Here is a 27,866-nt window from a genome sequence, read left to right on the forward strand (position 1 = left end):
AATCTTGTTGCGTAGGATCTTTTTTAAAGTCGACAGAAGCGAGAAATCCTGCTAATCACATTTTCTGAATCAAATTGAATTTTTCGAATTCATCTAAATTTTATAAAATAACTTTACTTGCGTTTCGCAAAACAACGATGATATCCAATACGCAGAATACAATGGTTTTAAGTTAAACCGCGTAAACGCGAACAAAATACAGTTAGGGATTTCGAGTAGATTGCGGATAATTTGCATTCACACGAGAATACCGTTCTCATATACCGTGTTACATATTTTTTAAATAACTAGTTACGCTGGAAATCCCAACGACAGGCAGAAACATCGAATAATTTCGTGGTATCGGCGCTGCCATTTGCATTCTGTAAATAATCGTTCTAATTGGATCGCGGTACCTCGTTAATAGCCTACATTGAAATTGTTTTCCGACCCACGTTGAACATCCGTGAATTTCACCAGCGATATTTTTAGACGTACGATGTTGAAATGAATAATCGCTTTATCCGAGCCCGAAACGCCATCCGTCGAATGGGATTTTCAATAAATTTTATTCAGTTTGTTGGTCCGTTGTTAATCGCCAGTGTACGCGTGAATTATTATTAAGAGTATTATTATAAATCACGGTCGAAGCTCGGTTGGACGCACACAAGAGGATCAAAGGATCGATAAACGCCGGTCACGTAGACGCGATTACGCGCTACGACCCGAAATAATCGTTGAACCATCAAAGTAGGTCGAGATCAACGGACTATGCGGTCAAGCATCGGAAGGTAATTAGATCAAGGACCAATAAGACGGGCCGCGATTTATGTAGTGTTAAACTCACGGTCAACTACGTAGGCTTGACCCTAGGAGGCCGGGATCTTTACTTAATTGGAAAGCCGGCAAGTTTCCGAACAGTTTAACTGACCTTCGGTGCTATCGTCCGGCCATCGTAATGCTAGAAGGCCACCCTCGGATATTGCTTCACTGAAACGCTACCGGTATCCTATTCTTGGTGATCATTCCAACGGAAGTCGACGTATCTTCGAAACTAACCATTGAAATCTGACGAATTTATATCTAGAAATGAAGATATAATTAAAAAAGTAATATAAAAAGATATAAAAAAGTAAGAAGATTTTTCTTCTTACTTTTATGCAGGGTTATTGGTACGACTCGTGTATTGTATAATATTATAGTGTTTAGTACTTTTTAAATTAACTCTAGCGAGGTTAATCAAATATCCACGTACCCATTTCTTTATTCCTTTTAAAAATTTCCTTTATTTTTAAGCTTTTTTTTTAAGTGTTTATTTATGCCAAGATTTGTTTTTCTTTAATACATTGAAGTAATTCACATAAACTATGAATTAGAATAAGGTGTGTTAGGCAAAGGTACCGATACGCGACTGTACGACGTAGCTATACTGTATTGAGTGTCGTGGTTTTTACAATTTTTGTGTTTTCGTTTTTGTGTTGGTTTCTTTATTTTTAAGCTCTGTCCTTTGCATATGACTACGTGAAAATTGATGCAAAAATATTAAATATTAGGTACTTGTTGAATAATAGTTTTGGTTGCCTGTATAAAGATATAATACAGTGTTCTTCCTTTTATATTACAATATCTTGTTTGAATAAATTTTGGAACATAGAGATAGAGAAATGATATATACTGTGTTTGAAATTGCAGTGAATGAGAATCCCTGTAGTTCAATTGGTCCAATTTCAACCACAGGATAGAGTGTCCCAGAGGTTGTATCAGGATGCTGCACGCTTAATCGAACGATCCTTTAAATGCGAGGGCAGAGGGCTCGATCGTTTGGTGAACCATTACCCAGTGGCTCGTTTGCTGTACGATATATGGAGTATTCGACTTGCATCTTTCCTCTGACGTTACTTTTCTCATCTCTGTCAGAAGTAAACTCTGCATCCAAAAATTTCGATCGAATTCCAAATCGCATATCTATTATCTATCTATTAATTCTATTAATTATTTAACATTCTATTTATCTATTAATTATAAATAGAGAAACAAATTCCTAAACGGGGAGATTCGTGATATAAAAACGATAATAATGAAGATGTTTCGATAGAAAGAAAATACAGCAAAATTTCTGAAATACTCTGATATATGAAAATGTTATTTTGAAGTCATTATATTGAAACAGATAGTTTGGAAAATATTTCTACATGACTGATCAATCTATATACGTTATATTTCCAAGCCTGGCGATATTAGAATCTTTCAGAAGATAGTAACTCGCGATCAGGTGGCTGAATGCCTCGATGCCGTTCTGCCGTATAAATCTCCGTAGCACGCGATGATCGAAAAATATTGCTGGAATATATCAGACCCGTCGGCACTCTGGTACCCCTTCCTTTGGCTTGGAGCATCCCTTCCTTCGGTATCGCTTCTGCGTTCCCCTATAGGACCATACTCTCACGATGCAGACCACGTTAAGATCGGGAAAAGGTATATACGGAGACGCGAGGTGCGCGCCAGAGCGACGTCTATATCCTCAGACAATGATATGTGATCCCGGCAATATCAATAATTTTCGCATTTTTCTACCGTGCTTATTTTCTCCCCAACGTGACGTACCCTAATGTAGTGTCAGACTCGGCTGCGAATGCCTACGCGATAACCGATTTCACGTCTTCTTACTGTCCTCCCAATTTTCCCTAGGATATTTCTTTCTTGGAAATGTTTTATCAATGTATCTCACGTTTCTGCCACTTTACGCTGCTGTAAATGTTTCACTGGCAAATATTTTACGCATCTCGAAAATCTTTCGACATTTTCTACAATGAAACCGCTATAGATACATATAGATACAGAATGGAAACTACGATAGACACGACGAATATGAAAATATTGCTTCAGTAGGCGAAAGGAATTTTATAAATTTCAATTGTCGTGTGTTTGGTCATTTCCTTTGGTTTCTTCTTTGTCGATTATTATAACTGGATTAGGCAACAAATTTTTCTATTTAAAAGGAAAATTCATTGTTAAACTGTAACACACGTGTAGAATAGGTATACGTTATCGTTTAATCTGGAAAGAACATAAAATAACCACAGCAGGCAATAGGTTTGAGGAGGGACACGCGATCGCAAGCAGCAGCATCCGAAGACCGTTTCGTTTACCGGGACCGTTGATGAGGGAGAATAATAGTTCGATACCAATTAGCGAGAAACTGCCCTGTAGCGGTGGTCTGGCCATAAAAAGAAACTGCCGTAGGTAAGTAGGTATGCCTCTAGCATTAACTACCCCCATGGCCAGTGGTATGGCAGGACCATGTCGACCACCGTTAATTGAACGCACCGCTCGTAACAACCCTCCTACGTCCTGCAACCCCCTTCGTCCTTCCGTTAGGCTGCTCTGTCTTTGTTTCTTTTTCCCCGATTGTTGCGCCGTCCTCGGGGCAACATCGCCGTTTCAAATCTATACCACTTACTTTTATGGTTTCTAAGCCTAGTGGAGTGTACACCTTGTTCTCTTTCCACGGAGAATAAAATTCCATGAACCCTTCGAAAGAGGGAAAGAGAGAGAGAGAGAGAGAAAGAGAGAGAGAAAGCCTCCGCCCAATTTAGCCCACGCATCGTTTCGCTGTTCTTAAGGGTGTCTTCGTGTTTCCTTCTACTCGGTTCTGTCGTTTCGCCGAACGGCTTTAACCGCTTGTTCTTCTGCTACTGTTCCCGATTGATCAGGTTAGATTGTTTGGAAAGTTCGTCAAATTATCGTCGATGCAGGTGATTATTAGAACGGGAACATTTGTAACGTTATATTTGATAAATATAGAATTGCAATATACACAGATAAAATTTGGTATTCTGCTTCGGAAGATAATAAAAGCGACGCACGCTTTGGAGATTTCCAACAATCTTAAGAATTCGTGATATTAAATTCTTGGTTATTAAGTATGTTGTACAACTGTTGATATGGTTCTAGAGGTTTTGCGTTCTTCACTCTGTTCGAAGCTACCTTTTTCCAAAAGTTAAGTGTGTTTGACACAAAAACCAGGATTCTGTGCAATACCAATTGCTAAATCCTTAAGAAAATTCTTCTTAAAAATACAATATAAAAAGAACAGGTTCAGTTACGTGTTTTAAAATTTCTTGTAAAGCTATTGGATAAATATTCAACGATTGAACATTCGAGAATTTATTTGTTAAATTATCGGTCCGCTCGCTTCGGTATAATAATTTCATTAGGTTTAGAAGGGAAAGTATGATTTCGGTAATTATCGAGGTATTTTTATAACTAGACTGGACGTTTATTCGGTAGATTTTCATACCGAAGGAAGGTCGCGCCGCTTATATCGAATAACCCTGGCGCGAAAAACAGGCGGCAATCATATGGTTCGTGATTATGCAAGGGGGATAATTGAATTAGAATTTTCTAGGGATTTGGGAGCGCTTCTTCCCATAACCGCGGACGAAGGAAATAGGGTAGTTTTCCTCCATTATAAAATCAACTAAAACCATACGTGACAAAAAGGAGAGTGCCGGCGCTCTTCTCGGAATTAATTTAATCAGAATGAAACGAGCGCCGCTAGCTGTATCTTTAGCTTCGTAACAATAGCCTAGAATTGAGTGGACTTGAGATAGTATTATGCAAATCGAGATTTTTCTTCCGTCAAAAGCACTATTAGCTATCTTTCTGCGTATCCGATTATCTATTTATTCTATCAATTCTATTTTTGTTTATCGTATTTAGCTGTATCCGACAACAAACTGGAAATAATTATCTTCAGCTTGAATTACATATTCTCGACCCTTGCAGATTGTTTCTCTCGAATGAAAACTAAATTCTCCTATAGATCTCAGGAAACAGAAAAATTGAAGAATCCTTGGAAGAAATACTTCCACTTTCGTATCATGTAAATTCTACAAGAATTCTACAAGAGTCATTCATCTATCTTTAAGTGAAAATGGACAGATCAAATCGAACTAAAGTATTCGATAATTGCGCTATACATATCGCGTCTCTAATCTCTGCTGACTATCGCGAAGGATTTCATGCGACATCGGTCTTTATCGAGGATGTATGTTCGTTAAAATGAATCGTGGACGCAAGGCAACAGAGAAAAACGTACCGAATCGAATCTTATCGTGCATCGCTTTTAGCTCTTGCAAACCTTGACTTTCCTTACAACATAGAATCCTTGGGTAATTAATTTAATTTCGACATACACACTTATACGTACAAGATACTTAAATAAGTATTTCCTGCTCTTCAAATACAGAGAATTATTGGGAGATTTTCAAGACGTGCAATGCTTTTCTTTTTTTATGTATGTAATTATAATTATGAAAATTGCTGGAGATTTTTAGAAAATTCATGTATATTTGTATGTAATTAGATACCGTGGAAGTTCAACAATGATTCTCCTCTCGGTAAATTCAAAATTCCCACAGAAGACATTGTTAGGAGGGGTCGGTCTCTTATCTTCGTTGCGAGAGGTCTTCCATATTGAACTGAGTTTGCGTGTAACCCTTAAGGTCAGCCGCGGAGTACATTAGCAAGGTTTAAGGCATGAATGAAAAGGGACGGTGTTCCGCGTTGGGTGGTTTGTTCGCGGTTGCAAGGGCCGCGCCTGCCACAGTCAGAAAAGTTTACGAGCGCCTCTCATATCTCCTGCGTCTTTTCCTTTTTTTTTTCTCGCTCGTATATCAGTCGTTGCGGTTTCGAAATTATTTTTATGTCCCGTCATCAAAGGCTGGCCCGCGTGACGACGCGTGTGCGGTATACATTGTACCAAGTAGAGTGCTACGTGCGAAACGTATGTCTTCTCTTTCGACACTTAACTTGTCCATTGCTATTGATCAAATTTTGGAACAATAAATTTCTGATAAAATGTGTTTGATACTAAGAACTGTTATAATTAGACTACGGATTTGTGTACGTTTATAATCCACAGGTCGCGTATAGTATACAAGAATGGATAGCATAGAGAATATATAAAATATTTAAAGAAAAGCGAAGCAAAGAAATCGAAATGAACTCTATGATTTTTAATGGACGAAACTAATTTCTATGTGCGTTTCTGTCCTTTCGTTCTTTTTATAAAAATTGTTAGAATTTAATCTAGAAGTTAAGGTTAATAATCTGTAGAAGACACAATGTTTACGTTGAAATAATATTCAGTAATGTTTATTAAACAGAAACTACAGAACCTGATGTATACAAGCGTGTGATATAACAACGTGTGCAAGAATTGTTGATTGTTGGCCAGTTACTTTCAGACTAGACTTAGGTAGTAACCCATGATCCCTTAAATACTTTGAACGCCACTCTCTATACAGTAATGAGTATGACCTGTGTAAGTGTCCTGTTCAAATGCCTGTGTGGGTATCTGTGTAAGGGTACTTATGACTATGCGTGAAATATCGTTGTATTCCAACAAAAATCCGCAGTTTAGTTGTAATGGAATTGTTTCAGACATTGTTAATTGCGTGAATACATATGCTCATGAAGATATTAGTAGCAAAATATTTGTGGTGTTTATGTCGAGCTGTTATTGAAAGCAACTTGTTATTAGAGAAAGAATAAGAGATATAGTCAAGAGAGGAGGAATGAAAGACTCTTTCTTGTAGTGTCACCAAGGATTGAACGACGGTCCTCTAAGCCGCCGCTTCCTTTCATCTGATAAATCAGTGGTCGTAAATAACTTCGACTGTTCGAACCTTTATTCTCACAGTTTTGTGAACCAACGAAATGAAGAGATCGATCCAATACATACGCTACAATAACTTCTCACTCTCTTATTTCTAACATTACAGAGAAAGAAATACACATCTGTTGATTAAATTCTTTTATTCCTCTCGACTCTGAAGTCTTAGTCGTATTTCTTTGGCATTTTAGTAATTTGTCAGTAAATTTATATTTCTCGGAACGTAAATTAAATAGAGGTCTGTTTCATCCTTTAAATACTTTAGTCTTGGAATTAAAAATTTCCAAAAATGCATAAACATTTACAATCTATCTGTCAGTATCGAATAAGAATAATAAAACCTACTTACTCAAGCGATATTTATACCATTCGCTATTCCATCTCTGCATACTCGAGTCCGCTAATTCGCTGTCTGCTAAAACACGAGATCGAAAGGGATAGCGATTCGTGTAATTGAGACAGAAACGTACTTTCAATGCGTTTCCCTGGTAGAGGAGAGATGTAAGTGACGTAGTACTAAGATCTACGCCGATCTTGTAAGAGAGGAACGCCATAAGTGGGAGCTCATGCGTCTTCCTCGGTTCCCGGATCGAAGGGTCCTTCAGCGTGTATATATCGGAGCTCTCTTCGGGTATCACGCTGCTGGAGGCATGTTGATTTATACCAGCGGTAAGATTTATGCGGAAGAACCGCGCGATTGAGTCGCAACACGGCGCCGAGTTATCGCGAGTGGGTAGAAACGACACCGCGAAGAAAGGTTGAACGGCCGAGGGGGTGAATCGAAAAACAACGAGACGCTGACTATCGATCGACGCCCGCACAACATTATCGAAGAATTTACGAGCCCCTCGAAATACCCTACAAGACGCGCGTGCCACGGAAATTTGAGTGTCAACGTTACTTTTTACTTTCGTCACCGAAATTTTACTTTATCTGCCTTCTCCTTTCTGCTTGTGTCTGTGACTAAATAAGTAAAGCAAGTCTATCGTGTACTTTTATGACAGAATTTCTCATCATTTTCGTGTCTCGAATAGAACGTCTCGGGATGTTCCGTGATCTGTAAAAAATTGATAGTCTCGATAGAAAAAATTGAGCTGGGAAATTTATGTTTCTTTACTATTGCGTTCGACTACTTTGGTCATTTGATACAGTACTTGTTAGTTATAGAAAAATAACAGTCTTAAGTGATACGTGAACTTTCACTTATGTTTGTCTTGTTCGAGTAATTTGTTGGCTTAACGAGAGTTAAAGTTTGCCAAGTCATCGATTATCATTTTTTAAAGAATCTTCGTAATTATCTGACTTATCTTGCATAATACAAATAGGTTTGTTACATTATTTGGATCCATCGTAAAGAGATATAATTAAAATGACGTATTAAATTTGATGCGATAAAGAATAGAAAAGGATCATAAAGTAGCGTTGTTGCGGGGCGGTTGCTAGGTTAATTTTAAAAAGCTACCTACGTTTGGTGTTATTAACAATCGTAGGGTTGTTAGCGGAGACGACACGGCCGCAATTACATTGCCGCGACGAAACGCGAGTAATGAACGGGCACCGGTCGCGAGGACCGCAGGTCTGTTTATTGGCGCTTTTACGTAACCGCAAGGCACAGGCTTAAAGACGCCGACAAAGTCTTTTAATAATTGCAATTAGACCGCCGCTCGATAATAAATATCAATTAATATGGCACCGCTGTGCCGACCAATTTACGTTAAGTTCGTCGCCGTCTGAAACTTCTTTCACGATGAAAAATCTATTTAAGTTGCCGATGACGACTTTCATGTCGGTTGGTAGCGATCTTACAATTAGATTTTTTTACAAGAATCAGAGAGGAATCCGACCTGGCCCGATGGAATTGCAGAAACGAAGAAAACCAGTTACGGAGGATGAACGCACGCACAGTCGTTATTACGTCCCTCGTCACGTACTGCAAGATGAGGTACGATAACCTCAACAACAAATACGATACAAGAAGCCACACTCTACACACACTTAACCGGTATACGTAACAACGACAAAGCAAACACGAGACTTCCTCGTAATAAAAGACGATCCATTGGGTCGTCACGGTGCAAAAAATGAGACAACGTGTATATGATTGCGATGCATTACCATCATTGAAAGTTAATTGCGCGAATAAATATCGAATAAATGCCAGTATAACGTCGAATGTGCATTACAACTTAACGATAATTAGGAGTTAGTAACATCCTTATCTCTAAGAATTCAAATACAGAAATATTTGCAAATAAAGGAAAAGGTAGAAAAATTTGATTATCTTCTTGCATGAATATGGGAAAGTACTGGGTTTCTAACAAAAATTTAAAACTTTAAGTATTTAATCAAAATTTGCTTATGGTTTGGCCAATGGATTTTAAGAGTCTAAGTTCATAATAAAAAATGAAACGATGAGAATAACAGAAAAACGAAAGAGTTCACAATACGAGGATACATCAAAAAAGTAAAAAGGAGAGAGAATCCAAGAACAGTGAGATGCAAGGTCGGTTTCTTTGACCCGTTATCGGATCAGGAATGACGAACGGCCGAAGATATGCATTGGTCAAGGTAATACCTCAAAACCACAACAAGAGTGTACCCTTTAATGGACCCGATAAGACAGTGGAGACCTCGATTATTGGTAGCTATTACTTAGTGACCGATAAACCGAGTACCAGTTATTAGTACCGGATCACTGACAAACGATTTATGGCAGCTTCCTTCCTCAGGGATAGTTCTGACCTATCTTCCTTCATTCCTCTCGGTCATCGCATTACGTTAATCGGTCTTCGTGACTCGACGACAAATTAGCCAATATCCCTCTGGCTAATAGCATTTTCCAGATGTTTCTTGAAGTTTTTCTTTATCTTCATGAAATTTATAATTCTGTATAGTAATGCGGTAATCTTTTTTTTTTAACGTACGGTTTACTAATACCTTAGCACGACATTAATACAGGTATTATTTAGTATTTTTCTGGGAGAAATTTAAGGAAATTAAAATCCAAATTTCTGGCGTGATCTAAGTATCTTGGTTCGTGTCATTGCGCAATTTATTTAAAATATCTGTAATCTAAGTATTATTTTAATAGAAAAAATGGTATTAGGTTAATTAGAAAATTCTGTCGTTTCTATCTTTTTGAAACAAAGGATCCATCGTTTTAATAGAAATTTATATTAATTATTCTTCAATGTTCAATCTGATGTCTGAAAATATTACACTCGCAATTCCTTTTAATTACATATTTTTAAATATCACGTGCGTTCTGTGGATTTTTAAATTTACCATAAATGTATAAATACCCCTAATCTATTTATGATATCAGTTAAGGATGAATATTGTCTAGCAGCACTAACTACAGAGCCACTGAAAAATCCTCCTAAACGTTCGGTCAACGTGTTAAGCAAAAATAATTTCGTTCCTTCCGCTCTTCGAAAGTAGATATAATTATCCCAGAAACTCTACGATTAGAACTATTTTGATTCGAAAAGAAGTTGGACTCGACAGCTGTCTTCGATAATGGCTAACATCTTCGCGGAACCGCGAAGAAAGAGAAAGTGAGAGAGAGAGAGAGAGAGAGAGGGTCGTTTTAAAATTACGAGCTGTGATTAAACGCAAGCAGGTAGATTCCCGCATGAAAACAAACGGTCCTTAACGTAGCTCATAACTTTCCCCGTTGCGATTGGTCACCAAAAATGGTATTAAAAAATTGGCCGCGAGGTCGTCGCGTTTATCATCGTGGCCAGTAAGCCGCGCAAGGGTCAGACGAATTAAGTCTGGTTTTCACTTTAGAACGGGCGTAGTCAAAGGTGAGAACGACAGCGCGATCAAAAGACAAAGGAAAGACGAAGGGGAACATGAAACGGAAAGGAAGGGAGGCCGCCTCGTGGCCTACGGGTTATATTTTATGCGGATGTTCGAACGTTGCTGTTCGCAACATGCTCTATAATGAGGAAACTCGGATACGATGAAGTAATATAGACTTTGGCGTTCTTTTTCACCTACGTCCGCTTGAAATATCGTGGCATTTAGTCCACCTTGTTGTTTCGTTAGTATCACCGTGCGCGCAGCTCGACAGATGTCTTCAATAACTAACGCTGTCCGCTGGATAGCGATAAAGCTTCGATACCTGTTCTACATTAATTGGCGCTGTGTCAGATACTAAGATAATTAAAATCTAACGCGCGAATACAATAGGAATCCTTAACAATGTTTCGATGTAAGTAGCTGAATAATGATTATATGGAACACTTGTATAAACATATCTATCGAAGACGTAAATTTGCAAATAATCCAGAGACTTCTATTTGGTTAGCATTACTGGAAAAACAACAATTGAAGATTACCGAAGATCTAAATCGATCAGAACCTAATCATCAGGCTTCTATTTAATCACCATTATTTAGAAATAAAACAACCTGATAGGAGTCTACTGCAGATCTAAACGTGGCAAAACTTAATCGCGCGATTTCTATTTAATTACCATTGTTTGAAAATCGATGGCGTTGGGAATAACTGAGAAACGCGAGGCGACCGATCGCAATCCTACTGAATACCCGAGTCACTAGAACTTTATTCCATTATTCCGATTATTTAAACACGCGCGATAATCGAGGATAATTACAAAACGCGAGATAAAAAGCAAAGAGGGCAATAAGTAAGAAAGAATCTTAAAGATAGTAGGGTGTCAAGGTGGTGCAGCGTTGGATGGAGGGTGTTGGGTCAGCGGCTGTGGTATGAGGTAAAGCGGATGGATCGGCGAAAAGGAACGGACGGGATCTTTATCGCCTTCGGCTCGTTCAATTCGCATAATAAACAATCCTCTGCGGGAGGAACGGGACGAGTAACCGGAACATATCTCGGTCCCAGCGAAACCGGCGACAAATAAACTATTATCGCCAGCGACAAGTTCTCTCACGCCTGTTTCATGGTGGTAGAATGGTCTCGGTGATGTCAGTGTTCGCCGACGGAGTACGTATATAGGATCGGTTGAACGAGTATGGAGCATCGTGGTAGGACCACGATGGGGACCTTCAAGGGCCTGCCCCACACACCGACAAGCGTGAATCAAACGCGAACCCGCCCAGGAATGCTTTACGGACATCGAAACATTGCAATGCTTTATGGTGGTCCGCGGTTGAACCTGATTTATATAAGTGCATTACCGCACCAGGGAAAGTACAGGGGGCAACAGGAGGGGAGAACGATCTATTCGTATTCTATTGGTTTCGTGGACCTTCCAGGTTGCCGCCGGAGATTCCACGTATCTCTACGGCCAATGGTCATACATCAAGGTAACCTATGTCGATATTTATGATAGTACAGTGACCGCTCTTCCGATAACTTTATCAGCTACGCTGAATTGATCGTTTCACGTCGGTGTTAGACTGAGAATTTTTGTAAGATATCGGTTTATAAATAGACATTGATACAGTTAGACGCGTGCGTGGGAGTAAAGCATGGATCGTATTTTTGAAAGATCTAGAGATCTCGCATGATCGAGTATAGGTTATTTCATGTTGCAGTGAAAGAAATGCTTCCAGTAACTATCATTTCCAATGGTATAATTATAACGGTATACATTTTGATCAGATCGTAAGGAATTGACTCGCGTCCGATAAAGTATTCCTGTAGACAAATTCAAATGTATGTAAATCGACGAAAACATGTAAATTCGAGAAACCAGATTCCACTGAAACGAATGCAAAACTTATATATTAATGTAGAAACCATGTATATATTTTGTATCGTACGAGCTGAAATACAATAAGAAAAATTAATACAACGAACCGGAATCGAAATCGTTCTATTTCAATCTCGGAGCCTGGAATTTCTCGCCTTTAGCGTTTTCGATTTGTCGATGGTTATTACACGGTTGATCATCGTTTTATCGAGCAAAAAACGCCGTGAATGGCCGTTCGAGAGGTCATTGCCAATTTCAACGACCTTCTGATTCTTAGGTTACCTGTAAGCGTTGCTCGGACTATACACAGACGTACACGTGGATGACTCGCACACTTGGATTCACGATATCAGCCGTATTATCGCGTACGACATTACCCAGCCTTTGACTAATGTCCTCGAACGAATGCCTACGCTTCGCCGATTTATAATGGCGGTCAACGAGATGTGGACAAACACCGGGTACCAATATATTTCAGATTATGGCTAAGTCCAGAGGTTGGTCAGAACTCTGCCTTGTGCCTGGTATACTTCTTCCCGACTGGGTGCAGAACGTACTACCAGACCAACATCAGAAGTGCATCTGCAGTCCTCTCTGTCGAGATCTTTTATGATAATGCCGATCGATGGTGCTAGAGAATCCAAAGTTTCTTCCTGTTCCTTCTTCGCTTTTCCATTATTTCTGCGCCACTATTCGATTGCCGTGTTACGGAACCATTCGACCATCGTATACCATTATATACATGTATACACAATTATATTAGAAGATGAATTTTATCAAAAAATTCATCTTTCTCTACAGTGACTACGAAAAGTATCCCATTGTAATTATCGTGACATTTATGGACTATTTGCATCTAACAATATACATACCTTCGTTTGGTAATGTTTTCGCGCGATTATAAAAATTTTATAGTATGAGAATGTTAATGTAGAACCTGACAAAGAAAGTGCTTCATTGGAAAATGAGGATACGCGCCTCTACTAATAATTTTCCTTAAGATCGTGTTTCTACAGGAGACGATTCGAACGAAGACTACCTGAACTCGAATCTTCTCCCCAAATTTCAAGATATCAATCTAAAGTGCTGCGAATGAAACCTAAAATGCACGATCGCCTAAGCAAACGGAGTCCGGCGTGCTTGGTAAATTTCAACGAAGAAGTGGGGCAAAGAAACTCCGTACCGAGAGACGTGCGGTATTCGAGTATCGAGGCTGCTTCTCGAAGCGTCCTTCTGTCGTCCCGTGAATTCGTAAAACGAGGATTCGCGGTGTCCTCGAGACTTTCGGCGTTGGCGAGGCGGAGGAGCAGCAAAAGACGAGAGGCAGTGACGCGGTGGTGGAAGAAGGAGGATGTCGGGAAGAAGCAGAGAAGAGTCGAAGGCGAAGGAAGAGAAGGCATGTGTCCCAAACGACGTATGCACGCCGAGACACGTAAACGATATATCAGGGGGTTAGCCGCTGGGGACGGACGGCCCGGGCCATCTTTCTTCTACTTATACGTGTGATATTCACATGCGCAAACGTGATACACTCTATAGAGAGATCCACCGGCAAATATCCAGGACTGCCGCTCACGGCGGCACCGAGTGCTCTCGTGAGCTGTAAATGTATTAAGGTTTGACGACCGTGGAGGGACCCTTTGACTCGGGGGGTGTGCAGGGGTTGTCGGATCTTGTGCCTTACCCGGTACAGTACGTGCTGCACGCTTGGAACTTTCCTCGCTCCTCCGTACCGGCCAGAAGAACAAGATCGCTTCACTTACGAAATATGTTCGGGAAGATGTACGTTCTGCTGAATTTATGTAACGGTGTTTCCGTTAGGTACTTCTTGTCCGAGTACTTAATCCTTAACATTGTTCCCTTGTACCTAGCTCTTCTTTATTCCTAAAGTGCTTCGTTGTTTCAAGTCGTAGGGTGATGATTCGATTAAAGGAATGAATTTTTGTTGGGGTGGTTTGTGTTTTATAGACGAACATTATTGAATTAATAATGGTTAATCTGTTTGATTAATCTGTTAGTGCTATTATTCCTTAAGTGAGAAATTTTGTAATCATGGAAATAAAAGTTAAGGTAGATAAATCAATTTCCTGATTTTGATTCGTACAAAGCTAAATACGATATGATTTATTCGTAAGAGAAATGTAAATCTTGCGATCATATCTATTGGTGGAAGAAGCAGAGATTTTATAAGTCGAGGAAGTTTTGAAAATAAAAATCATTCATTCAGGAGGGTGGTATCACCTGAACTTTTGACCAGAAAGACTGCTACCCCCTTTTGTATCTTTTAGTTTTAAAAGTTGTTCATAATTATATTTCTTTTTCAACCGCGATTCTTACAGTTAGAAAATACAGATACGATCATCATTTGCAATATATATGTACGTTCACTGTGATAAATGATTGTGATTTTCTAAGGGGAATCACGAGTTCTTTCTCAATTTTTGGTCATACCGACCGAAGGCTATTGCATTCTCCGATTTTAATCTCAATCCATCTTTTCCGCATTGCATGGCTTTCCAACGCGTTTGAATAATATCGTTTAAATAAAATATTAGATATCACGAAAAATATTGCGTACTTCAAATCTCTATTCCATTGCGACGAAACGAATAACACAGGTTTAACGAAAAATAATCACTATTGAAAGCCTTTCGCACAATATTCCTGTGAGGATCAATATTTTATTCTTCGTATCTCGTTTGTTATATTTCTAATAATTTAAAATATACGATCCATCATCGCACACGTTGTAAAAATTTGTACGTTGTAAAAAGAGGGAAATGGTACGATCAATTATCAGATCTCGCAATTTATATTTTCGTATATAGAGTACGAAATATTTTAATATATATAAAATAGATATTCCCGAACTTTCATGCAGAAATATATAATATCAAGCCGTGTTTGACAAAACAAATAATAAGAGTATCGTGTCAGCGATAATTGATTAAGCGTCAGGGATTTAATCGGTCGCGTAAATTTCTTAATTCCGAGCTCGTCGAACAGGTCGGTGAAGCGGAAATATGTGAGAGCCAGGCATCAGGACATCGTTGAAAGTGCTGGTACACCGGCTCGTTTGTATGCGCGTGCATTATTACGTCCTTATATTATATCGCGAAGGTACAAATGTCCGTACGTATGTAAAATTCCTAGCTCCGGCCGCGTAGAGCTATAATAATATCTGTGCTGATAAATGAGACACATAAACGTACACGTAGGGGATTCCCCTCTCCCCTTACATCCCCTTTTCTGTTGGTGCGCCGCCGCTGCTGCTGCCGCACGGCCACCACCGCCCGCGACGCCTCCACCCCCGTGTGTCTTGGCTTATTCCACTTTTGCGGCGATGCATTACGAATTTTACATTTTACAAACGGCCCCGTTATCTCACGCGACACGCGATCCTTCCAGTTTCACGATAAAGAATGGTTAGTATCGATGTTGCGAACCAGCTGGATACGTCCGATAGAAAATTCAATTATTATACTTTTCATAGGCTAACACGTTGCTTGAGGAAATCCATAGGATTTTCTAATGTTGCATTATACAATCTGTGTTCTAGATATACCGTACAAGGATTGTTTATTAGAGAAACAACAAGGAAAAATAGAATGGTAATAATAGTTGACCCTCGATATGTAAAGATTACTTCTTTCTAAATTATTTAATTCTACTTTTTAAGTAATTTTATTTTCCAAATAATTATAATTTATGAGAGTAAAAAACCTTTCTTGGTCGGTTTTTCAACAATAATTATAGCCTTCGTTGGACGAGTAATATTTTGTAATAAATGTTATTAAATTCTTGCTCAACTTTATAATAAATGTTACTAAATTCTTCACCATCTTTGTAGAAAATATTACTAAATTTTTCTCCAACTTAAGTACCATTTTTACGTTTTACTATCAGTTGATGGAACAAAGTGTTGTATCAGAAGTTCCGTGAATTGTATCAAAAGTCCGAATTCTATTATTTTCTTAAATTCCGTGGCAATATATTCTTGAAATAAGAAGAAGAAAGGAAACAGGGAGACGACTGACGGTCGAAAGGGAAAGCGTTATACGCGCGAGGGGAGCTACGAACGTTGTCGCGTGATAAATAACGAAAGATTTGCGAAATATATCACAGCGGCAACACTCGTTTTGCACGATATAAGAGGTTCTACAGGAGTGTTTATCATATTTTCTAAGGCGAGCTACTTCTTTACTGTAGCAATCAAAAAATCGCCAAAACGAATTAAACAGTGACAAATGTATCGATCAATTTTGTTTACGTGCTCTGTAACAATAAATTATACAATATAATGCTGCTACTACAAGTATCGAAGTACTCTTTATGCTTTTCTTAAACTATTACAAATTAGATATTCTTTCTCGTCACTGAATGATAATGGCGTCAAATAAAATTTCAAAATTCTTATTTAATTTTTACAGCAATTACTATCTTACATAATCTTTTCCATTCTACGTATCTGTGTAGAATAAAAATTATATTTTTATTACATAATAATAACATATAACAGTAATAATATACATATAACATGTAACAACATATAACAATATAATAACATAATAGTATACTTCCAGAGATATGTAATAACAATGAAACACGCGCGTAATAAATTAATACTTTAATGCTTCGTTACCTAATACCTTCGCAAGATCACAAAAATGTTCAATTATGTAAATTAATCTATCAAAAATACATATCTAATCCAACCATGAATATTTAAACTAATGAATCTTCTCCAATTTCCCACCATTACATCGTCGTATCTATATCTGCATATCCTTCGTATAAGACAAATTGCAAGTGGATATCGATTCATCTAAATATGAAAGAAATAGTAGAGAAACAGTACTTGCTGATCGGATTAGACGAAAGCTTGGATCCACGCGGAGGAATTCTTACTCGCATTAACATTCTCGTGCTTTTGAGCAAGGGTAATCCGGTCGCGATTCGTGATCAGGATTCGTACGCGGCAATCTGGGAACACTGTGCAAGGACAGATTTTCGGATTCGCCATTCCCGTTAATGCGATTCGCCGTTTCTAGCGTGGATTAAGGGGAGCTGTCGTAAATAACGAAACGCCAGTCGATGTATCACCGAGGAATTCGGATCCTATTATTATTCTGGCCCTGTCTCGATCTGGTACGGTCTTTCACACACGCGTCTCTCCGCGATGTAGCTTTTCATCGCGATCCTCGTCGTGATCAACGACTCGAATCTCTTGCTGTACGAAAATCGGTCAACCCGAGCGTACAGCTGTTCTAACATTTCAAGAAGATTTGTTTGGAAGGAATTTGGCAGAACTTTGTTATTCTAGATTAATCGTCCGACTTGTTTGCTACCTCTTCGTTTAACGAAAAAGGTCGCAATATACACCTGTCTGTAATATTTCTTTTCGATCGACGTTCATGCGGTTTTAAGGTAAATACTTTGGGATTTCGAAGAACATATTTGATTCTAACAACGAGATAAATCTTATCGAGAAATGTTGGGAAATAATATTGTGAAGACTATATGTAAAGTATGTTGCAGACGTTTGTACGAATTGATATTTGAACACAACCATAGAAATGAAAATTTTGAGAAGACAGACTGATCGATTTCATCTTTTGTAAACTTTTCAATTTCGCTACATATTTATCGTCAAGCGTGTGATTACCAGTCTGTAAATATTTACGCAAATTCATATGTTTATAAGCGCAACGAAAGGAATGATACTTAAACAGATGTTTCATCCGCTGGAGAATTATAACGAATAATTTAAGTATTTATATATTTTTTTACTTGATGTATATACCGCGAGGCGTATTAAAATTCTTTATAAATAACTAAACTTCCATAGCCTAATCGTCAGACGGAAAAACTCACATTTAAGAGAAATCCTTTTTTCTCAAAACCATCAGAGATTTGCAGAGCTATCGATAAACGTCATCGGGGTTTTCTTCGGTGGTTCTTTTCTATCGTGGAAGAAACGTCGAGGGAGGTTGCGCTGTCAACCAGCTCTTTGAAGTCGACTGAAATACGAGTCGGTACCGGAGAGCATCGAAATCGTAGGGGGGTTGGCGTGGAAAGACGCAAGGAAGAAAGAAGGGGCAAAGGGATTTCAGTCAAAATACACCTCCTTGGTGTACCGGTGGCCGATAAATTATTATCTCCGAAAGATTAGCTCTGATGTCGCGACCCTCATAAATATCAGTATATTTTTGCCCGGTAAGCCGATTTCCTTTCTGCCGATGCCTTCGAAACGTAGAGCGGCTGCTGCCGAATCGCGCGAAATCCTTTCTCCCATCTTCTTCTTTTCTCGCGTCTCGATCCTCCCCCGTCGCAGAGTCTTTATAGACCGGGAGATTAAACGCGCTTCTCGTGTTCCTTTTTAATTTTGCCACTTGTATCTGCGCGGGTTATTTTCAGTAAGGTAAGGCCCCTGTGTGTCAGCGAATCTTTCGCTCCGAGGTAATCGTCCGCGACCAGCCTGCTTTCTGATCTTCGTCACGTTCCACTCTTCCATTGGCTATTGGTAACTAGAAATTCTGTTATTCCTGCCGCTCTTACGTCTCGTTTCTTTGCTTTTTTAACGGAGGTGTGAAATATAAGGAAATACTGGTAAGAAGATGGGATTTCGAAGTATTCATCGTGTCAGTAATCTTCGTCTGTATTAAAGAATCGAAGAACTTCGTTTAGATTCGTTTTCGAACAGTTTCAATATTTTGTGTAGTTAATAAGTAGCGTATGTACGGAAAATTCTGGAAATAATGTGTTTAATTCAAATGTATGGTATAGAGCCGATTTTGTAGATTGGATGAGACGAAAATATACGAATCTTTATACGAGGTGAGGATATGAATACTTCGTGGGTTTATCGAATTCAACAAATTCTTCTTAAGTGGGAGACTCTTCAGAAATTCTCTTCTGAATCTAATCCGAATGAGATTAATGCAATTAAAGTTGTCACCAGTCGGGGCAATATCCATAGAAAAGGTTTTAATTGCAACTGTGTCTTTATCGATCGTTCTCATTTCCTTCTTTCAAGGAGCAAAAGAAATAACACGTTTCGCGGTAGCTGAACGTGCTACACCTTCGTTCCTACTATACTTACAATCCAGGAAGAGATAGTCCCTTTGAATAACCCATGAATTGCCCGATAAAGCGAACGAAAAGAGGAACGGAAAGGCAGAGTGTGGTACGTAGATCGCGGAGGATGCTAAATTCGAAACTCTGCGCAATGCTATGTCGAAGGGAAACGACATAGACTTGGCGATCGCGTTGGAAGCCGGCGACAAAAATCGTTGCCGCTGCTCTTCCCCGTGGATTTTTCCGTGTCATCTCGAATTGGTATGCGGCATGGCCTTCTAACAATACGACAATTTATATGGATTTGGAAGAGTCTTCAGCGTCTCTTCGGATCTGGTACCTCGAGTTTTACCTTCCGCTGTATTCAATGGATCTCCTCACCCTTCTCCCCTCTCTTTCTCCCTCTATCACTCTTTCTTTCTCACCCTCCCTGTCTCTCTTTCTGCCCGCTGTTCTCTTTAACCCTCTATCTTTTTCTTTCTTTTCCGCCTGACGGTCGGCTTGCACTCTTACTCGCACTACACAGATCGCTCTGCTGGGCATCAGCGAGGTTTTATCTCGCATTCAGAGACTGCATCGTCCCTCATGGATGGATCGGCAATCCTCTTTAACTCTCCGCCCCCTCCTTCCCTCTACAGTCGCGTTTTCTTTCTCCTTTTCCCTCGTTTGCTCTTCCCTTTCTAATACATACGTATACATACTCTCTTTTTCTCGCTCGCTCTCCCTACTTACACCCTTAGCATGTACGTTTCTCCGTCTGTACTCCCGCCGTTCTTTTTCCTCTGAGTCTATCCAACCACTCGATGCGAGATTATACCGCGGCTGGATACTCGCGAAAAATTCACAGATTCAACGTGTGCACGTACCTACCTACCTACGTACCCAGCGCGTTCGTATTCCAAATTTCCTGGAATTTTTCGCCTGTTTACTGGCTTCCGCCAATTTCTGAATTCCGAAAGGCACATATATGCGTACATTTGAGCAATTATTAGTAGACTTGCAGGTATAGATTTGATTAAATGTACCGAATGCTTAGGAAGTTCAACGCTAATTATTGACATTATTATGGTGGAAGTTTAATGGAAGGGAATTCTAGTTAGCGTCTGATTGAAGAACTTCTGCTGGCTGAATCTACTTGTTTGAACGTCTGCCGTTATTTGAATGAAAAATTATAAGTAGGAAGGGCAATTGGTGCATTTCTATAGTATGGACTCCAATCTTATAAATTGTATGTTTCGTGGCCAGTTTAAGATAAATGGAATCGTCCTGTAGCGATTATCATAATCATAGATGTTGTTATTTAAAGATAGTTTTATAACAATAATAAGAGAAACCTTCTGTATATGTGGTTACACATTGCAGAGTATTCTAGAAGATGAAGTTAGAATAAAAAATAACAAAACTAGCTAACTAGCAGATAGATGAAAAAGGAAGAAAAGGAAATAGTAAAATGAAATATACAATTGGCGATTAATGATTACGGACCGCGTTCCAAACTGATAGTTTAGAAGAACCTACAGATTTGCAGAAGAAATCATTTGTATCGCAAGACTGTTTTATTCGTGTTTAGTTTTATCCGAAAGATTAAATACTTGGTTTGTGTAGATCAATAATTGTTCGTTTATGAAAATATCAATAATAATTGAACTTGAAATTGAATGCAGAAATTTTGTTTCTTTCTAAAGAAATTTCTGCTTTAATTTGCACTGCAGTACCTATATTTAAAGAATTTTTAATTTTTTAATTTTTTACTTAACATTTTTATACTAATAAGTGAAAATATTTCTTCGTAAAATAATTATGAAATTTTATATGTGAACGTAAGTTGAGTGTCACTGGCAACACACCGCAGCTTCGAATATTCAGCAAGAGATGGCGCTGTCAGTACTATCAACTAACTTAAATATTCACAATTTAATTCATCTATCCTTTCATAAATCTTGCAGCTGTTTTAAATATCGTTTATTCTTCTTTTATGTACTTTAAGGCTGTTAATATAATATGTAATGTAATATACAAATGTACTGCCATTAATGTTTATTTACGTTAGTTGATAATATTTTCCCTAGAAAATTTGATGAAATTGGTGTTTCTTGGTCATGATCATTGACTTACGCTCTCTCAAAGGGTTACGTAAAACCAAGGGCGGAAACTCGAGTAGAAACGTGTGTCGCAGTTCGGTACACGAGAACAAATGCGATATAATGTTACTTCTCAATGGCCTTCCATGTTACATACGTTTTTATATACGCTTCAGAAAGTCTCTTCTATCAACATTGTCCATCCATGTATTCTTATTGACGCAATACTCGACAAAACATAATGTACATTTGAGTATCTTTGCATGCAAACCGTAAAAATATCTACCTATACTTTTGCTTCTTTAACAGATTTCAATTGTTCTAAGCATTGGTAATACTTTAAATTACGATACAATCTCCAATTTTCAATCAGGATGAAAATTATTATTTTTTAATCATCATAAAGTCTATATATTTCAATAAAATTGCACGCTTTTCAAATATTTCTTTAATTTTCTTTAATATTACAGCACGAATTTACATCGCAACATAACAAAATTTTTGTTTGTAGTATTGCAACTTCTGTGCTTTAAGATGATGATTTTCTTCTATTCGAGTTCAAGTAGCATATATAATTTACGAATGCATCAATAAAAACTGACTCTAAACAACTCAGAAAAAGACCCTTGCGTATAAAGGGAATTTCAAAGCGGATTCCTTTACATCAAACGCACGTTGCGTTGGAGCTACTATATCAGTAGACTAGCTGAAGCCCAACGGAGAGGCAAGTTTACGATGTAACAGTGCAGGTCGGCTGATCTGCGAACGAGATTGGACCTGTAATTCAGTAGACCGATATTTACGATATTTATTGGACGGACGAAACAATGGATCGATATTGTTTTTCGATTGGCCGTTCTTTGTGTTTCATATGCTGGTGGTTACACACGCGGCGGTTTATCGCGGCGGCGTGTGTGCGGTTGTACTTGTATGGAAAACACAGACGCGGTCGTCCGCGCAGAGAGCAAGCCTCGTAAGCAACCGGGATCTTTATACGAACGAACATAAATAATATTTAATATGACAGGGAGAAGCGGCGCTGCTTTGTGCGATATATTTGGCATAGAAATGTCACCGATCGCGTATCTTACTTTCAAATAAGATCGCGCTCTTACTTTATCTCCATGGCGGATTGTGCGTCGAGCATTCAAAAACGCTATCCGTATCGATGAGCGTCTTTTTTTCTTCCACGTATATAAGTATAGTTTGATCGAGCAAGAACAGTCAGAGTCAAAAGGTTATAACATACTATATCAATGGCAGGAAATGAAGGAAAATGGTGTTAGTTGAAAATGTTATCTGTGCTTATAACATAATAGAGATGATCATAGATGATCATCAATAGAGATGTGTATCAATGTTTTTACCGTTTATCTACTTGGATATAACTTTACTTTTACTCGATTAGATAATGTAAGTATACCAGCCTTTATAATTTCTAACCACGTTCTTTCTCTATTTCTAAGCAACTCTCGAATCTCGATACATGTACACATCTTCCAGGAAGTAGCTAGTTCTTGTTCGTACACTTTCGCAGAAAACGTATAATACACAAACCCGACAGGAAAGCTCGCGGTCTCGCGATCTGCCGGTGTTCGTCGAATCTTCGATCAGTCCAGATCGAGCTGGAGTTGGCGAGCGCAGGAACAAGAGACGTATCGTCCATTTGAATATCAAATTTGATGCCGCGGCATAGCTCTTTCGCGTATCGCGTTATCCATAATCGTATTCAAATGAAGATCACATAAGGTATGCTGTTTTAACGGAGGTTAACTCTCGAAGCGCCGTCTTTCTTTCTCTAGCGCCCTCTAGTTTCCCTCCGTTGTCCCCTACCACTCTTGCATCTCTGGTCAGCGTTCGCAGTATGGCGCGGAGTGGGACGAAAGAGAGGCTACGTTCGGTGACGAACAATAACGATAAAGCGTATAATGGTTTAAGCGCGACAAATATACATAGGCAGCTCTAGGAGCGCGAGCTTCCTTGGAACTTGGAGCGCCAACGAAGTGCGGTGCAACGGAGGGAGAGAGAGAGAGAGAGAGAGAGAGAGAGAGAGAGAAACATAGAGCGAGAGAGAGTGTGATAGAGGTGAACGGAGGAGGAAGAGGTTAGAGAAGGGATCCACATATGCATACAATTGATACAGATATACCATCGTCTTTATATACGTGTCGCGTTATTCTTGCTGCTGCCGCGCGCGGTATACTGAGCCGGCATAACACGAACGGCCCGAGCGGAGAGCGCCTCATAGGCTACAATACGATAACGCCGCTCTCATAGATTCGATGTAGCCAGCCGAACGAACCAGACTACCGGATACCTGCGCGACCATCCTCCGCCGCCTTATTGCGCTGACTATTCGCGACAGGACAGGTTCGCGTACATCTGTTCTTGTCATAAGGAGTGATTTAGGGCTGGTTGCGGGCATTGATCTACCCGCCGCGGAGGATATCGACCGTAGAACTGCGGATCTCCCTTTAAAAAATCCAAGATCGAACGTGTTCCATTGAGCAACAACGTTTCAATGCCATTTTTCAGGGTAATGTTGTATGATTTGAGGTTAAGTTAATGGAATAAGGAGATAGCAGAGGATTTCGGTAAAGTTTAAAGGTGAAGTCGACACATAGATTGCTTTTATGTAGTAATGGTGTTCGACTGCTCTGTTTTCAATTCTATGGCGTCTGCGATATCGATATCGATTACATCGATTTTATTTGTGTAACAGAATTTTTGGTAGTATCGTTTAGTGAATTATCTTTTATTGTACGTGTTTTACGTGAGTAGTGTAATATTTTAAAGTGTTCACAACTTAACCTGGATCTAACCTAAAATTCGATTCATGTTTATGACATCTCTGACTGATCTTTTGATTATGTAAGTTGAGTAACATTAGTTTACATTTTATTATTTAGTGAACACTGTTTAATTAATGTAACATTCATTATTCCAACGTATTATCAAAATTCATACTATTCGTTGATTCGCCCGATTAAAATTTGTAATGGATAGATACTTTATTTTCATTAAACAGTAATGTAATATCTTCAGGAGTAAACTATCTGTAATTGTGTGTAAAGTTTGTTATTTCAATTTAGAATAATTCTTTTCCCTTGTATATCCAGAAATTACTGCCTAGAAGAGATCTTTACAAATCACATTTATTCTCGTACACAAATTAATTTAGAAGTTAATAAATCAAAGCTGTTACATGTATGCCTTTTAGTCACTTCTGTGCATACATTCGAATTTCTATTAGGAGGTAATGGATTGGAAATTATGCTAATTGCTAATTGTTCCATGCTGTTTCGAGAATATTTCCCATCGTATTCAGTATAGGAGAGTTAGTCCGTTTCCATAGATAATGCTGTTGAGAAACACGGACATAAGCTCATGTATGACGCACCGGATAACCAGTTCTGTGTGATTTGTGGCTATTCCTGGCAGATCTGTTTGCGATAATAAAGTGGCAATGAGGCTTGTTACCGAGGCTAGTTGAACGAGAATCGTCGTATTCTCGGCGCTAGATTGTCAACATCATTGGTACATCATTTTGTAGAGATCATCTATCGCCGTGTCCACAGGTATATACCTGTCTCTATCTGAAACTAGTATTTATCCTTGTTAAAAAAAAATGTAATTCTGTCACGTTTATGTAAGTGATAATGAAAGATAAAAAAATCATTTCGTTACACGTCGTATCTACTAGTAACTGTTATTAAAATGTTTAACGTGGTATAAATTACAGCGTTTCGCTGTTTGAGATCTTGACTGATAAATTACGCCGTTTTTGCGTTCAAATTATCGTTGAAATTTTAATTTATTTTATCATAAGGTAGATACAGCTGTGAGTTCATAAGTAAATCTTTACGATTAATTCGTAGCTAGTAAAAATTATTTCTTGAGGCAATGCAACTATTAAAGCGGAAGTTGAAAAGATAAAATATTATTTGTATATTAATGTTTCGCGATGAATTTATTTATTTTATTTATGGATCAACTTTCATTAGATTATAGTAATATTCCAAACTGTTAAAGATGCAGGAAATATTTTTTAATAATTTTTGCAAAGCATCACAAAAAAGGATACAGAATATAAGGAAAATGATATTTTATCTCAGTTTTTAAACTCAGAGTACCTTGGTTACTTTCCGATGGAGTTATGAATTAAAAATGATATTTGGCTTTTTTCTTTATATTCTTCCTTACCCTGTTCTCCATATCTGTTGTTTTTTCCACGACGCATGCTTACGTAGCGATTGCACGTAGATGACTGTTTATTTTCACCGCTCCATTATCTATTTTTAATGTTGGACCAGACGTAGTGTAAAATACGCTCGACGCTGTGAATGTAAAACTTAATCCCCGGCCGCAAAGGTAAAAAATTTTTATAATTCATGAGATGTTCATTTAACAAAGCGTAAATGAACAAAAACCGAACTGGTGTTTTCATAATATTTTCATGGCTCGGTTACAAACACCATATAACACGAGTCTCTTTAATTCTGCTTTTAAGAAAAATATATGTACGTGATTATAAGTTGAAATTTAATTAATTTCGTAAATTCGGTGTATTTCTAGAAATTATGTATTATAAAATTCATACCAGGGATGTAATAACGTATAAATATTTTTGTGAATAATAATTCTATATATTTTCCATTTATCATTCTTACTTCAACTTTCGTGCTTAAAATTGGAGATCTGTGTTCTTCTAGCATAGAAAGTTTAGCTAAAATTACATGCAATTATACTTTAAATACGCCCAGGTATATGTATATGTAGTATATTCAGACATGTTCTCATTAAGTATGAATATTCTAATTTCATAACAGAAAGGAAAATTTCTATTTTTTTATTTCTTCATTTTTATTTTTCTACCATCTTTTTTTTGGCTTATTTGCTTTTATTTTTTATTCTATTTTATTCCTTACTCATTATCGCATACAACAAATGCATTCATAATTCTTGGAAAAGATTCCACTATACATCTTATTATTCGCTATACACAATATATATTTTTTCGTATCTAAAATTAAATACCTGTACTTACACAATATCTATTCACACTGGTAATACCTAACCAATAGTATTCCAGTTCGGAATAGAATTACCATTTCTATATATTACCTATATTTGTATCTTTTTGTATCAACGTCTGATTTTCCTCACGTGTTAAATTTTCTGTTAACGTGTGAAGATTCAGGAGAACGTTGAATACCGGAAACCGCTCGGAAGATGAAACCAACGGATATTTAAAGTCGATACAATAGCGCATTACCGACTGTATATTCAGTCCCGGCGTTTTGTTGGCCTGGCTACTTGTCATGTATCAGTGTATACGTCAGAGGAAGAGCACAGAAGCGAATCTAGATCCGGACGAAAACGAGATGCTTATATTGTTGCAGATCCATTGTTACACCCGAGTCAGAAGAGAGGTAGGCCTGGCCACGTTGGTACCGCCTACTAGAGTGATCCCGACAAGGAAGGACTTGACCAACCTCGTCCTGCCCCTCCAGCACGATCCTCTACTCCTGGACTCAACCTGACGGGATCACGTTCTGTGCCGTCGTTCCGATTAATTCTTTCGCTGTAAAGGGTGCACTCTTTGGCTGATTCACCTGTCGCAAAGCGTATTGGAGATCGTTGATGCCGTGGAAAGAGAAATGGCGGCGGTTCAGGTTTATGCAACCCAGATATATTTATCATTCTTCCAGAAGAGTAATTGCAAGGTAAGTACCTATCCACTAAGAAACTGCTATCACGCAATACTATGCTTTTCTTCTGATAATTGGACTTGTACCCTAGATAGAGGGAGAAATAATACTACATTATTTTGAAAAACCTCTGAAAAATCTGGGTTAATGTAGACTGAAATGCTATAGGTGGAGTTATTGCAGTTTAATTAATCTTGCAAGCTTGTTATGCTGCGGAATGATTATTTTATGTCACGATTGTTTTTTGGGGGAGGGGTGGGGCAATTTATTAGGAGTATCTATCTGGAATGTAATTCTCTAATTAATGCAGAAGTTTTTCAAGTATATTAGTTTAGCTAGAATAATCTGCATTGAAAAGCGAAATTCTAGAAGAAATTTTCATTTCAAGCCTCCAGTAGGATTAATTGATTTCAAATTTGTAAGACGATGTACTATTTTTAATTAGTGCAATGATTGCATTATTAAAATATCAGTCGAGACGTATGAAATTAGAGAGGTCAAGGCCAATTTCCTGCTTGACGTGCCACGATAAATGCAATACATATTTACCAATAATGTAGATTTTTCTTATCTCCTGTATAAAATAAGTATTCCTTCATGAATAAGAATCTCGTGGATTCAACTTCATATCTCATCGTGGTGTCCTTTTTCTCGGT

General features: G+C 38.3%; 1 long non-coding RNA gene across 2 annotated transcripts in view; it reads left to right on the plus strand.

The window, feature by feature from the left end:
- Positions 1–27,866, plus strand: part of LOC132906024 (uncharacterized) — a 116,279-nt gene that overhangs the window by 6,790 nt on the left and 81,623 nt on the right. Inside the window, exons 2-3 of one of the 2 annotated variants that reach the window (XR_009657919.1) lie at positions 23,531–24,370; positions 26,902–27,225. This is a non-coding gene — a long non-coding RNA (uncharacterized LOC132906024). Of the gene's footprint in view, positions 1–23,373; positions 24,371–26,901; positions 27,226–27,866 lie in introns of those variants that run through there. The other variant, XR_009657920.1, reaches the window with a different exon arrangement.

This window comes from Bombus pascuorum, chromosome 4, assembly GCF_905332965.1.
Source record: "Bombus pascuorum chromosome 4, iyBomPasc1.1, whole genome shotgun sequence".
Taxonomy (NCBI): domain Eukaryota; kingdom Metazoa; phylum Arthropoda; class Insecta; order Hymenoptera; family Apidae; genus Bombus; species Bombus pascuorum.